The 16,230-nt window shown below is 44.7% G+C and overlaps 1 pseudogene; it reads right to left on the bottom strand.

Moving 5' to 3' along the window:
• Positions 1 to 5,782: 5,782 nt before the first annotated feature.
• Positions 5,783 to 16,074, bottom strand: LOC100838058 (annotated as a pseudogene).
• Between the last annotated feature and the right edge of the window lie 156 nt (positions 16,075 to 16,230).

The following is a 16,230-nucleotide window of genomic DNA, read 5'->3' as shown; positions in this document are numbered from 1 at the left end:
CACACAGCGCTGTAAACTCCAAGAGAAACTTGATTGGTTTAACACAAAAAAAAGAAGCCAGAATCATAAGGGCTGTGAAAAAAGTTTCTCCGGTCACAAGCGGCAGAGAAAGCATGAGTGGACTTGATACGTTAGAATAAGCACTGAACCTACTTAATTAGTTAGTTGCATAAAGTGAAAAGCTTACTGTCCGTCGTTTTGGCGAGGAAGAATGAAACTTGGGCAAGGCCCCTGACAAAACAACCAAACTGACCAAGAATATGAACCATTGTAAAACTTTCGCTCTGAAAACGTCCTCAAAACAGCTGTGAAAAAAAAATCAATGTGGACAGCTAAGATGCACCTAGCTGACCAAAACTGAAAGATCTACTGCCTTCAATTAGGAGTATATATCAATGGCCTGATAGAGGCCATCATCTAATGGCCGTGCATACTCAAGCACAACAGAAGCTAGAGTTTGGAATTTTGGAGGTTTCAGATTGACATCCGATGCAGCCTGCAGATAGCCATCAATTAATTTGCAAGAGCAGTGATTGGTATCCTTGAAGGGGGTGCCATCACATCATCCACGCATGGGAAAGCACCACCATTCGCCTGGTCCATTGCCAAGAAATGCTCAAGAATCCTGTGCACGCACTCGACATTATACCGAGTTTCCATGGTGTAACAAAAATTTGGCAGCAGTAGTTCTTCCGGGCTGTCCACCATCGGCTGGTGGTGGCCCTGCTGGTTGGGGCGGCAAGCTATGGCGGCCGGATCCTCAGAGGAGGAAGCGCTCCACGCCCGCGCAGATCGGGAAGACGGGAGGCAGGGACGGAGAGGGAGCGGAGGACGGTGGCCGTGGTGGCCATGCCAGTCGGGGCGGCGAGCGTATCCGGCAGAGGACTTGAGGCGGGCGTTCAGGGGTGGAAGTCGGAGCGTCAGTGCAGAGAGGCGGGGAGAGAGAGCCAGAGAGGGCAGAGGGAGAGGGAGACCACGGGGGAGAGAGGCGGCCAGGCGGGGATAGAATTAGGCTTCGGGAGGAAGAATCGCGGGGCGTGACCACGTGGGACCACGGACGAACAGGTTTGACGAACGACTAAAACGCGTGGTGGAGGTAACGGTCCGTATTTTTTTAATTAGTATAGATTTCTGCATTTAAATTTAAAACCTAATATCCGTGCATTTGATTTTTCTGAACTAATTATGCTGCTCTTAATTTTCCAGGCAAGCAAATTAAAGAGGTGGGATAAGTAGAGTTGAGAGAATGCATGGTGTAGATTGGCCGATTGGGAATTTGAAGCTAGAGGCCAAGTGATATTTTGTCTATTTAGCTTATTTTGTCTCTAAACTGCTGCATATAAAACTAATATGAAACATATGGAATCTTAATATATATGTATATAAAATTATTTTTGTCCACTTCATTCTTCTTTGTAACTTCGGATAAATAATGCAATGCATAGTCTTATTTGTTTTACACCAATGCTGCCTATCACCTGCCTCCTCAAACAATGTCTGTGAACCCTTCTTTTTTTTCAATTTTTTGTAAAGGAAAAATGCATAACTATATGTTGATGTTGTCGAGATTGTTTTCTGAAAAGTTAACAATTCCAAATGGTTTTTTTTTCCAAATGGTTGAATATATCTATACCAATATATTAAATTGAAGTTGGTGGTGATGGTACGGTCGCAGTCGTACGTCGCTTCACCAAAATTACGAATTTGCCACCGCTGTCACCACTTTTAATCCTGAAGCGTTTTTTTATTCTAACCACCGCCTTACGTCCTCAATACTTTCCGCACGACCCTCTCACGCGGGCACGTGGCCCGACCCCTGTCCCCTCTCCCTCTCGCACCTATCCCCTCGATCCATCCTCCCCGAACTCTTCTTCTTCGCACCGCTCGATCTGCCGCCTCCACGAAGTCCCACTCCTCCCTTCATCGCCAGTCCTACTCCGGTCTCTCTACTACCGATCTGGCCCGCACGACCACTCCTGTCTCCTCATCCCCTGCCCCGTCTCCTCCTCCCGAGTCCCAAGGAGACTCGATCTAGGCATCTGGCGGCCCAGCGCCCCCTGCCCTCTTCGCTCCTCCGGTGCTCCCGATCTGGACCAAGGACGCCGAGCCCCTGCCCCCTTCCCTCTTCATCTATCTGGACGACTGGCTGTAGTCTGTGAGGAGATCGACGGTGTGTTTTGGCAGAGGCGGGGCGAGCTGCGAGCGAGGTAGGTGGAGCTCGGCGGCGGCGCTGCTGTCTGAAGACGGAGGCGCATCGGCAGTGCTGCAGAAGATCGGGAGAGGCCGGGCGGCGTTCGACGACTAGGTGGAGGCGTAGGACGACACGCTGCCAGTTGCGGAGCGCCCGGGTCCCGTTAACGGCCAGATCCCAGTGACGAGGATCCACGTGGGGAAGACAACAGTGCCACTCCTTCGTCCGGCGTCTGTCCGGCCTGCGTCGTCAAGATCCTCCGCGGCGCCCGCTCCTCGGCGGGTCGGTCGGGCGCCTCCTTAGCTGGTCGTTGGCGCGCCTCGGCTGCGGATCTGATGCGCGGGTGCAGAGATGGGCATGGCGGTAGTGCGGGCGCCTTCCTCCAGCGACGCCGCTGCAGCAGCTGCTCCCGAGCGGGTGTTTTGGCGCTGCTACTACCGACGGTTTTCTCTATTTTTTTCTTTATTTTTGCTGAAATCTTTGGCCTAATTGATGGTACATGCAGACCATGCTTTCTAAATTTAATTAGGACATGGATCTGCTCTGAAAATTCCATTGATGTAATTTCCCTCCGTATATGATTTTGGTTTTACCATTTTCATGAATCTATTTTTTGATCCGATTGGACTTGATCATATGATTAATCGATGATGTGCTGGATCCTTGATTTTCCTTAAAAATCATGGTTGAAACAGGCCCAATATATGTGGCATGGCATCGCAGAGATGCGTGATGAAGCGAAGGGAGAGCAGCATCTCGTCGGGGCTAACATAATTTTCATATGGGCTAAAAATTATAAAATATGAAATTATATCGGAAAAGGCGTTTTCGGTAGACTGAATTAACGTTTTTTCGATCAGAAATTTCGGTAACTGCTAGAGTTGCTCTCAATACGTAGCTACCTACAAAAGACACCATTTTTGAAAACTTAAGCTAGTATGTTTTTTAATTTCTTTTCTTCCGTAACAACGCACGGGACTTTTTACCAGTACGTGTATAGGTTAGAGTTGGATTTAGATTATACTTACGGTAGGTTACGTATTGGAGTCTACACTTATAACCTAAACCTAATATATAACGGCACCGCTGGTAGCAACAATAGAGTAGGCAAAGCTGATGGGTTATGACACGAGATTGCAAAGCAAGGTTGATTAGTGGTGTCTGATCTCGACGGGACTATGCAATGTTGATTAGTGATATCATTATATCAAAGCGAGGTTGCGAATTGAATGGTAATATCTGGACAAAAACTACAGTATAAGACGATGTCGTTACAAAGAAAAGATGGATTTCTGTATAAGACAAAAACTACAGTATAAGCGAAGCAGAGCGAGTTCCTGAAGCCTGAGCGGAGTGAAGTCGTATTGGGAGAGTTTCGCGTTCCAAGCGATCGAGATGAGCGGTCGCATGGAAGATGGAACACGTGCTTGTGCACATCACGTGAAAAGAAGAGAAGGAGACGCCGCTATCGTCATAAATCCCGGACCACAAAAATAGGCGAGACACCTCACCGGCTAGACCGCGACCAGTAACCACACTACTGGTTCTGCTTAAATGTTTCGACAGAAACAATGCACAGTCAACCCCGTAAAGAAAAAAAACAATTCACAGTCAACCATGGGCACAAGATAAACAAACGCTCCCTAGGACATGGATAACTGCTCGCGCCCCTGCATGGCCGCTGGGGCCGGTCGATCTAGCAATATTGGCACTGCAGGAATGAGATCCGAAAGCAGCTGACTCTTGGGAGTTGGGACGGTTCTTATCCGTCGGATCCGAAAAGACCGGCTCCCCCGATCAGCTGCTGTGTTGTACTATTTGCTGCACTTCACTGCATGACTGCAAGGTCGAGTTTTCTTCGCTAAGCTTCCCTTCTTCTTTTAGATCCAGAAGTCCAGTAAAGGAGTATAGATCCGAAAAGACCTAGTCATCGTGATCAGTGCCGGTTCGTCGTCGTGTTACGTTTGGGAGGTACTACAGGCTACAGCGACAACAAAAGTGACGCCGATAGGGACGCACAGAAGTGGATTTCCAATTTCCAGCCTGTTTGATTCACATGATTTTCATGATTTTTAAAACCCAGGAATAGAAAAAATACAGGATTAAAGTGGCATGTCATCTTTAATACTACAGAAATTATATGATATTTGATTGTGCAAAAAAAACATAAGATTCTTACAATGAGGTTGGATTGGATGGAATTTTTTCCTACAAAACCTAGTAGAAATGAATCCTCAGAAAAATTTACTATGATTTGTAATCATTTGAATCAAACAAACCAGGTAGGAAAAATTCCTGCGGATTCGAAATCTTCCCAAAATACTTTGAAATTCCTTAGAATCAAAAGGGGCCTAATAGAAACGGTATTTCCAGCCATTGAGGAGCCAACTCTCTCTGTCGATCCGCTTGATTGTGTGCCCTGCACGGTCTCTGAACTGAACACAAGATCCGCGCTCGATTGTGTTCTTTCGCGAGAAACTTTACCATGTACAAATATTGTTGCATCCGATCTTCAGTGGGAGAGTTCTTAATCTCTCTCGGATGGCTGATTGTCAGAAAAGGTAAATGCAGAATTGGTAACAATCTCAGCCTCCTAGTACTGCCAGAGATGACAGACGCTGCGGTAATTAATTTTAGGGACTAATTAGTTAGTCCATGACCTGGTCCATGAGTACTGGATCTGATTATTGACCGACGAATCTAGTAGTCATGGGGTAGCATGTTAGTTTACTTTACGGCGCTGGAGACAAACTCGCCCGCCAATTTCTTTAGTTCGGGAGCTCGGCAAGATTAAAGATTAATAGCTATAGGCTGATGCTGTAAGTATTGCCGTGTCTTTTTAAGTAGTATAATAGTTAGCATGTATAATAACTTGGCTATAAAAAACACTATTTTATTAATAACAGTCACACATTACAGTCTCACAAGGTGCTAGAAGCACGTGTTGCAGCTGGCTACTAAGTTAACAGCCCACTTTTCTTCTCTCTCCTGCTCTCTTTTCTCCAACTAAATATCAAAATAATATTTTAATTCTTACGGCTATCTTATAGGCCGCCTATTATTCTTGCTCTAAATTATGATCGTGCACAGATACGGAAGGCAATGATCAGCTCTCGCATAAAGATATCGGCTTTCCCGCAGGCGCCGCTACCTACCGACTAGGAATTTTTTTTCGATGATAACTACTACTAGGATATTTGGTTCCACGATGCTGCACCGCTGACTTAGAGTAGAAGACACGGGCCACCATGTTCGTATCATGTGATGTACTAGCATGTATGCGTGCGTACGATCATTACTCGTGCATCTGTGATGAATTGATGATCGAGTGAGACCCAAGTAAACGGACGGTTGCGCGTGCACTCCCTGGCTCCTGCAACGCATGTGCCGGGAGCCAAGAGATGGTGGTTTGTTGAGTTGCCCGCACCCGGCCATATCGACAAAATAAATGCAGCAATGAACTCTGCAGCTTAACCCAATCACAGTGACATGATACCTAACTCCGGGGATTCCATGAACGCAAACTGGACTACTGGAGTAACCGTGCGAACTGAAGCTGATGATTACAGTGAGGTGAGTAAACGACCTTTTTTGTTGTTGAAAGAATGAGATTGTCATGGATCTAAGCTCCAACTCCAGTACTACTCTAGATTAACAAGCGGATACATTCATCAGAACATCCAAGAGATAGCTTTGCACACCTGCAAATAGTTCGTATGCAACAACAGAGCAGTCCCTGTCCCTGCCAACACGCAGGATCGAGAGCAGAAACACCCACACAAAATGACCAATGCATATAGAGAAGGAACTAAGGAGGAGCTTAGGAATGTTTCAATTCTCTCTTTCCGCAAGAATTCTTTGCACATTCATCGTATATTTTTACATGAACGACCGCACCTACCGGAAGTAAATGGAGATAAGAGGAATGTCAATGTCGTTCCCGTCATCATCCTCGCAAGCCACAACAACATCAAAATGCCTCCTGTATGCTGGAACATCCACCTTAGCCACCTCCTGGGCGACATCCACCATCTTCCTGTTCAGTCGATCCTTGTGCCTCGTGAACATGGTATTTTACAACAGCGATGTCCCGCAAGAAACACTGTAAGCACTCAGACCCTTGTCGCTTAACCATTTTAGTAGTTCTGCAACAGTGATGTTGCCCTGGATAGACCATCGGTCCCACACGGTCCATCTCATGTCTTGATGCTTGATCACCTTGGGCGGAACAGGTTCGGCCATGGAGAACATCGGTATTGCAAGGTTAGCAAATGTATTGCGATAGTCTTCGACTGTGTGGCCACCAGACAGAACCTTGTAAAGCTCAAGGCACACAAGGCCTGTGGCCATGGCTGTTCGAAGTTGCAATTGATAAACATAGTATGTGTACATATAGATGTAGTTTTTCTACGTGTTGTATTTGTATCCCGTACCAACTCTTGATATTTAGGTCCTGTTTGGTTGGTCTTAAAACTGCTTTTTAATTTTTGGCTTATAAGCCACAAAAGCACCAAATTATGTTCTTTCGGTTTTGGCTTTTGACATTTGACTTGATATATTGTTAGATGATGGTATAAGCAAAAAGTCAAAGTCAAAACCAACTATTTAGATGTTTTTGTGGCTTATAAGCCAAAAATCAAAAAACAGTTTTAAACCCAACCAGGCCCACAACGATACCTGGCCGGCCCTAGATGCACGAGATCGCCGACCTAATTCTCGCTTCCGCCTCAACAACCATCACCGGGACGACGAGCTGGAGCTCAACCACAGCAGCTCGTGCTCAAGAACAGCAGCAGCCACGGCGCTCGGCGCTCCCCATCTTCCTCCAGGAGCACGAGGTTCTGGCCTAGGAGACCTCGGGCGCCTCCAGGTCTTCGCCGCGCGCCGGCGCCGCTGAGGAGACCTCCTCTGCCTTCGGCCCTTGATGGCAACATATCTGTTCGTCTGCCTCCGGGAGCTCTGGCATTGGCGCTCCGCCGACCTTCTATGGATTGTGCTGTTCTTCTTGCATTTGCCTCTCTTTTTTTGACAATTAGGTCGATTTCGATGGTGTACATCCGCCACCTGGTTGGTTATTATGCAGTCCATGTGTTTGCTGATTTGCTCCCCTGAAGCGAGGCCACCATATGTCTGTTCGTTTACTTCAATTTTCTGGGGAGAAATGTTTCTGTCTTAACTCTTAACCATTTTCGTCTTAATGCTCTAGCACTGGACGCCTTGTTCTCGTGGAGGTAAAGAGTAATGGCAGCAACATGGACTGGGATGAAAGGTAAGAAGAAAGAGGAAGCAAAAATGTCACCATGGCGATGGAGGCCGTGTTTGTTGCCGCCGCTGTTCGTGTGCTGCCGCTGCTGAAGCTGCATGTGGTCGAGCTCGACGCAAAGAGCACGCCGGCGGAGCTGGGTGAATTTATTTGTCCAAAATACTTAGACTGGGATTTGTGTTTGTGCTTGATTCCTGGCCGCAACGAAGAAATGCTGCGAGTTGTTACTTGAAGGCACTTTGTTATATTATGAGATTGTCAGATATCAAAATGTAACAGCATCTCTTTGATTCACATTTAAAAGGTAGATGCTTTGAAATGTCTATTGGACAATAGAAGTGGAAGCATTGACATGCCTATTGGGTAATAGCGTGGATGCTTGTCATGCCTATTAGGTAACAGAACACTGAAATAGTTGTGTGTATTGAGAGGCAGAAGTATGACATGCTTAAGCTTTTATGTTAACTCGTACCAAAGACTTCTATTCGAACCATGAATTAATCTAAATAATTTGATTGAGGTGCCGATCACATATTTTATCAAGGTACCGATTAGATGAAATCGGGGCACCGGAGATTTGTATCAAGATTTTACTCATTAATTAATACAAACGTTTTAATTATGTCATGGGTCATTTAATTTACTCTTACCGAACAAATAATCCAAATGATTTTATTGAGGTACCGACTAAATAAATCGGAGCACCAGAAGCATGTTCATCAGAGGACCGATTTGTTGGATCAGTAGTGCCGACATGTTTACTTGGTTTTAAAATCTCTAGGCATCAAAGAATTATAGGTAGGTACTAGTATTTTGACCCTAGGCACCGGAAGCATGTTTGTCAAAAGTACCGACTTATTGGTCCTACGTACCAAAAAAAGTACGAGTATTTTGAAATGCTTTGAGTTGACCATCCATGAATTTAATGAAATGTCGTGGGCAAGAGAAGCAAGCAGTTGCATGGAAATATCACTAAACAATAAGGATGCATTGAAATATCCAATGGTCAAACTTGCATGTAAGATTTCTTTTGCTGGCACGTGAACCATTTTTTCTTAAAAAAAACATACCACTGCACACTCACACAACATGCACATGGACTACCATTCTAGCCAAAAAATTTCCCTGCCCTTTCCGCTTCAGCCCCTGCCTCATTCCTAAATGGGCCACCCATGTGCCATCAAATTCGAGGCCTAGGCCTAGTGGTCCATGGCCCAGACGAAACAAGCAATGTTTTTGAATTTTGTACGCGCCTCAAATACATCAACATGCTAGAAAGAGAAACATTTTGAACCTTGCCATAAAGTTGTCATACGTGTGTAAAAGGATGAATAAACTAGCATTCCTCTTGGAATTATAGAAAGAACTAAAAAGGGAATAAAAGTTATAATCCCAATGCAATGGACGGTACCGATGGTGGGCACCGAGGAGGATAAGCGTATCAAATCCATCTCTCTCTCTATATATATATTGTCGGAGGCTCTCATACAGTTTTCGGTCAAAAAAAATATTTCTATAACTCAATTCATGGTTGAAAGCAGTGTCATCGCACGACACAGTCCCTGTTAATGCTTTTGTCTATCGAATCTGAGCCCATGCCCGCAATTCTTTTAGTATTGATAGAAACATAATTAATTTGTTAGTTGGCACGATAGCCCACATGCATGGTTAATTTGATGCCTCTAGTGTGAAACAAAAAGGAATCCTTAACCTCAACACTTCAAAAAGAAGCAGAAGAAAAGAGGCTAACCTTCTCAAACTGAATAGGTTTCATTTGGAATCCTGGAGGTAATTTCTTCGCACATGCTTCCAGCTTGGTTAAAAGGTCTTCGATAACAACAGCATCATCAACTGAGGCACTGGAGAGGTTGGCAGCCTTCTCGTCTGTCTCAATCTTAACCCCACTCTTTGGCTCAAATTCAGGTACTGCAACCTTACTTGCTGCATCAGCCAGATTACCCATATTCTTTGCCCAGTCAGGTACGGGGATCCCAAATGACACCGCTCTCAATATGGAAGCAACCAGTATAAATTGAACATGAGATGAATCAACAGCTGAGAATTGCACTGGGTGAGGGAAACGCTTAGGGGCAGACCAGAAAGGAGCACCAGTGCTAGTGGCAGCATCTTCAGGAAATATGAATGTTAGTTGCTTCACATGATTAGAGAAGTAATCTTCAAACCTGACAAAAGAATAAAAGACGTTATTACATGCTATCTCGAAGGCAAAACACAGCGTCCTATTTGCTGGACGATAGAATCAAAGTGAAACCATTTTAACCTTAAATAGCAACATGAAAAGAAAGTGAAAGGAAATAAAAAAAATGGAATTCACTCAAAAAGGGGCATGGAGAAGATTAAAAGAAAAACATACTTCAGTCTTGCCCAGGTTATACAATCTTCAAATCTATCACATCGCTCCTTGTCAAGGCATTCACGTGCCCGCTCAAGAAATTCCCTGGCTTGAGCATCACCTGCCTTTCTCATAGCAGCAACATATTCAGCAGGCTTGGACAAAAATGAGTTCATTTCATTTGGAGTTTTCTCTAGCAGACCCTCAAATTCTGAGCGGGCCCATGTTAGACAATGGTCAATATTGTGCGGAAAAGAATGGACTGTGCACATTGGTGCCTGTTTCTCGGGAGGATCTCGTGAAGCCCCATAGTTTTCAGTAAGGTGAGGAATTACCATTTGCGTATTACATTTTGCACCCAACGTTCCAGATTCCAAGAGTGGTTTCTGGAAGTACAGACATCGCATGTCCATGTACATCCTAGCATCCACATTATCAAGTGCGTTGATGACAACATCAAGACGTTCCCATAATGCATCATTGAACACATGCTCAGTATCTGGACGGGCACGATTCTGAAGAGCATCAATATGCAAGCTAGAGTTGATAGCACTAGCAGCTGCGGCAGCTACCCTAGATTTAGCCTGTCCAATATTTCAAGAGTAAATTACAGAAAAACCCATACGCACCGGTTCTTGTAACAAAAAACCACGAATTTAGATTCTTTTTAACTGATACGACTTAAAGACTGGTGAATAATACAAAACCCGAAACTGACCGGTTACGGCCCATGTGTCATACACAGGAGCCAGTTATTTACCTCACAGCTCGTTCCTGGCCGCTCGAGCCCACTCTCCTAGGACGTACATGGACGAGCTGGCTCGTTCCTCTCTCCCTCCATTCTCTGCCTCGCTCACTCCCGTTGCTTCTTCCCCAGCTCCGACTGCGAGTGCCCCCGGCCTCCGCAGCCCTTGGACGTGTGGAGCAGCAGTGAGATTTGAGGCACAAGCGCGGACTCCACGACGAGGACGAGGCCCACGGGCACCGATTCCCAGGTCCGCGGCGAGCGCAGCGACCGGAGCAGCAGCGCCTTGGGGTCCTCCAGCGGCGACGTTGGGCTCCGCTCCGACTAGCCGCCATCCGGCGCGCGCTGCATCGCGGCCAGCCGGACCAGCGTCCCACGACAAGAAGTGCAGCGTCGCGGCCAGCCTGTCCATGGCATCGGCTTCCGCTCGTCCGCCTCCCTCCTTCCCCGGCCACGACAACGCCGGATCCGGGCTCCCCGGCCGCTACCCCGCCAGATCTGGGCTCCCCCGGCCGCGACCCGACCTTGCCCCCCGAGCGGCGGCGCCAAGAGGGTTGCAGCGGCGGCGTCTGCAGCGGCAACGGGCCTGCGGCAGCGCCTGGAGGGCTGCAACGGCGGCGGCTACTGGAGTTCTTGCAGCGGCGGCCGCCATGGATGAGCAGCCTTTTTTTTTCCTCGTCAATCAGCTTTGATTTTTTTTATTCATCTTGAGATTTGTCGATCACGGATTTGGTGTTTTTGAGAGGAGATCTGTGATTTGATGATCTGATTCATTGATTTGAGAATTGTTGATTCATCAGGTGCGTGTTTTTTTTAAATCGTGCAAAGCCGGCTCGGCTCATCAGCTCAAGCCGTTTTCATTCCTTGTATTGATCTAAAAATCAGGCTCGTGAGGATGACACGTGGGACCAAATCATTAACTCGACGAAATCTGTGTTTTCAGGGTTTTTTTTTTACTCATTAGTGTTGAACTTGTGGGTATCAGTTAAAAGTTTTTGGGTTTGTGGGTTTTTGTTACGAGAGCCGCTAGGTATGTGATTTTGTGCAATTTACTCATATTCCAATCACGAAACAGAAATTGTCGGCTCAAGTTGCTTTTCTCAAGGACATCATCGTCCGTTACAGTTAGTTTTCCTTTAAGGCCACAAGATACCCCCATTAAAGCAAGGGTTTTCAAGAATTCACATCCAAGAGCACCAAACCATACAACAAAAACATTGGCGTCTCGCAACTTCTTCTGAAGCTTAGAACCAAACACAAAAATCTGAGCATCATAGCGGCTATTAATTGGCTTCAAATCTTTCGGGTCCAGTGGATAGGTTGGCAGAGATTCTAAAGAGTCAAAAATAGAAGAACTGACAACAAAAAGGAAAAGTTCAGACAAAACCCAATAGATTATTAATTACCATTTACAATTCATGACACACACCTGGTATTGAGGACGAAATTTCCCAGAACATGCCTTCACAACTTCTTGACCAACAATACCACCAAAAATCGCGGCCATTGGGTTGAGAACGGCTCTAGAACCACTTGCAAAATGCCTCAACAGTTTCTCATCGAGTCCATCCTCCTTATAATCAATTGTGGCTTCATTAATAGAAGCTGTGAACTCCACAAATCTTCGAGCATCCTGGTCGGAACCAGCAACAGGGAAGTGCCCAAATTCTTTCCTGAACTTATCCAAGGCTAGAAATGCAAAGTGAAGCGGTGGAATTTGCGAAATCACTCGAAAGGAAATTTCTTGGTTCTTTTATAGATTCTCTCAGGCTCTTTAACTCTAAGATGATTGGTTCTTTCACCTGTGTAACAATTCCACATTTTGCATAAGTGCCAAAGTTACGTGTATCCTCCTCGATGCAAAATGAAAATGGCCCTGCATCTATTATGTTCCTAGGCTTGCCATCATTAAGTTCTGCCATCCCATGGACCTCTGTGAAAACAACAAGATCGTCATCTTGGAATTCAAGACGCTCATCATCAACACATGAAACCACTGCAGGATAACCATTGCTGATGGATGCAATTATACCAATATGAGGGTCTTCACCATTAACATCAAGAACAGTAAACTCATGCCCAAAGTCACAAAACACACTACCAAAAAGACCGCAGACTTCTGTTTTGATAAAGAAAATTGGAGGCCGGTGGCTACGGCAATAATCATTAAACTCGACTACCTTGTCTAGACTTATGTCAGTGAAAACGACAGCCTGCAAATGAGATGAAAAATAATATGATTAGCATTTATCCTAAAATAGTTGGTCGAGAGGGAATTATTTTGATATTTTATCATAAAACCCAACCACACCACAACAAAACAATTGGCACCATTATCAACTAGTGTATTAGTGTGTGATGGTCACCAACTAAGTAGCTTTAGTTATTCAGATGAGCTTTAGCCATACAAGCTTACGAATTGAACAGCTCACATTTAGCCCACTTCACAAGATCAAGTAGGTATACCACAGAAAGACTATCCATATATCACCGTATAGTGAAACAAATGAATTCTACTAGGCCCTAAGAAAGAATTAGATTTGGTCCTATTAGAGGCAGCACGCTGGACTTAGGAATTACAATTACTCATTAGCATACTCACATCAAATGTACAACATATGGGTCATGAAAATAAAAGATTATGCTAAAGGTCAGCGAAGATTGTGCCTATTACCTTTCTAACCAGAAATTAACTCAGAAATATAAGAAACATATAATATCATTCCTTCCGTTAAAAATATTTTCTCAACATCGACTGTTTACTACATTATTGAAGAATGGTAGTAGACTAGTAGTAAGTAACAAAATATAAACCAGCAAACAATTAACAGACCCGGAACTTAGATAGGTGTTTCTCAGTCAATTCTTCTATTAGAGCAGATATAAGTACAACGTTGTTAAGTTCTTGTAGTTTTCCAACGCAAGCAACAACCCTGTTCTTCCCAATATCATCCTCAGATAGAAAAAAGTTGCCTGATAAGTCCCACATTTCGACATTTTTTAGATCATGTAGAGTGACAGATTTAACACCCGCCAGAGCAAGATTCTTTGTTGTATACAAGATACTTATTAGTTAAAAAAACATGCAATCCACATACGCATATAAGGTAATACAGTGATGCTAATACCATACTAATAACAATAAGCGAACCATGCATGCATTAGGATGCGTGCTCATTGGTCAGGTAATACTTGCCCAATAAGACATGAAAAATGCTACGTACATCACTTGGTTTCCTGGGCAAAGCAGGAGAAAGAAAGGGAGATAATTACAATCCACCTATCTTGCTGGTCAAAGTATAAAAACTACATATAACTTCCTGAAGGTGTATCTGCTTGTGGACTAACTGAATATCAGGATGCACTTTTACAAAATTTCAAATCCAAAATATGGTACTCAACCTTCTCCCAAAGTTCCAACTTTACAAGCATGGTAGGAGTAACTATTCTATCAGAATTTACTTATACCAAACTTATAATCCACAAATTTGGTACTCAATCTGGTACCTAACCTCCAACTTTACAAGAATGGTAGGAGCAGGGGAATGAAATAAATTTCAGTTTCATCGATGTATAGCAACTAAGAAACAAAAGGTACAATAAAATCAACAGGTATAGTAAAAACGGAGGGAGCAACTACTGTGTATCGGAACAAATATAACCAGACTCCACACATGAGTTTGTGTCCTGTTGCTAGCGCTATGACATAGCTTGGTTGTGAGATGCAGTGCGTACACCTCAAATTCCCAAGTTTGATTCCTCAGAATCGTTGGGTGCTCATTCCTCTCTAAAAATAACTGTAAGAGAGCATGGCCTAAATCTTCAGAAAATACATGTTCGGCTAGATCATTTCAACACACAAATATGATTTCCATAAGAGAGGGGATTTTCTAAACCCCAGCGCATTGCACCTCCTAGCCCCCTCCACATGTCCCTACATCAAGATTCACGCCATAATCCATCTCCTTCTCACCGGAGACTTCGGGCAGCGCACGGGGCACGACATCGAGTCGGCGGCCATAAGCACGGCGACGCGCGCCGGCCATATGAGCGCGGGGCAGCAGCGGGCCATGTGCGTCGGGCATGGTCTGACGCATATGCTCTGGACGACTACTCCCAGAAGGTTTGCATCAAGATTCGTGAGCGCAAATATATGGCGGCAGATAGGGGCCACGGTGCGGCCAGCTTCAATTGAAGCTTTCTCTTTCTTTCTATAATGCCGATCAATGGATAAGTCAAAACTAGTAACTGAATATCCATGGACTACTCATTTCACTAGCATGTACAATGGTTGATAAGACTGTCTTATTTTAGACATTCCACATCAATTAGAAAAGACAACAAAACATGTTGTACAATGGGTTATCTCTTAGTGTTCTATCTTAGAATTAATGTTTAGATGAATAAAATTAACTAAATAAATGCTAAGAAAAGGTGAAATCTAGTACAATGGTAAATTTGCTTTATCTTTGCCTTATCATTCTTGTGAAGAGATCATCTCTTAATTAAGAGAAAGCTTGTGTTTTTTCTTCATTTCTCTCTCTTCCACATCAGATTTTATCTTATGTGGCATCGCTAAGAGAAGGCTGACGTCACCCCATTGTACATGCCCTAAAGCAACCAGCAGTCCAGCACTTGCCTTGCCAGAGTTTGCAAAACCAGTAGCATATCAGCTATGTGTACAGGGTTTCTCATAAATTTCTAGTGGCAATCACAAAACAGATACAAATGTAATTTACAAAATAGGACTACAAAACAATCAGCAAGGCAGAGTAAGTGAAAGTAGCCAACAGTGTATCCTACAATAAAGGGACAAGGCCTAAACAAAAAATATCCATAAATTTGCATAAAAATCAGAAAAGGGCACACATGATTTACATCTCTCTATATTCCACTAGAAACTCAAAGGAAGTACAAGATTTGGCAATCATAGTAGAATATGTCAGCAATTTAAGCCTTTCACTCCGTTTGCTTGGTAGACAAATTAGACATCACATGACTATCCAAAAAAAATATTTCTCAATACAGCAACTTAGTCTGTCTGCAGAATTGCATTGCACACCATGGGATAGAGCAAAGTAATCACAGATTTCATGTTGCCAACAAATATATAAGAGCAGCAAAATAACTGCAACAGTAGCGCCAGCGCCAACGCCAACGTTACAATAGTAATGGACTAACTAAAATACGAAATGTCTAAATCATCAGAAATTAAAGGAGGAGGGGCACACCTGTATCGGCACCAAACCCGTTCAGGCCGAAGATGAGCATGTTGGACGCAAAGAGCAGCCGCATCGTCTCCCTCTCGTACATGGCGAGCTGCCTGCTGTGTAGGTCCTCATTGATGTCCATGACCCCGTTCCCGTTACTGCTCCCGCTCTCGCCGCCGCAGCCGCCGTCCAGTTCCCCTGCAACCATCCCCCCCCCCCCCCCCACTCCGCCACCGGATCCCCTATCCGCGCCTTCTTCACCGCCGCGTCGCCGCTGTCCTCAGCGCCCTCTGCTCTCTTGGTCGGAAGCATATAGCGCAGCCCCTTGCATCGGGTAACACAACCAAATCAACCGCCAAAAACCCACACCCTAAAACCCCAGCCCCCAGGAATGGCGGTCGAAGCACATGGATCCAAAGCATTGGACCGATCCGAATAGGCGAAGTAGGGGCCGCACCAGTGCAGGCA

Source organism: Brachypodium distachyon, chromosome 1 (assembly GCF_000005505.3).
Source record: "Brachypodium distachyon strain Bd21 chromosome 1, Brachypodium_distachyon_v3.0, whole genome shotgun sequence".
NCBI lineage: Eukaryota > Viridiplantae > Streptophyta > Magnoliopsida > Poales > Poaceae > Brachypodium > Brachypodium distachyon.
The sequence above is the reverse complement of the archived record's forward strand: the minus strand, read 5'-3'. Positions and strand labels throughout refer to the sequence as shown.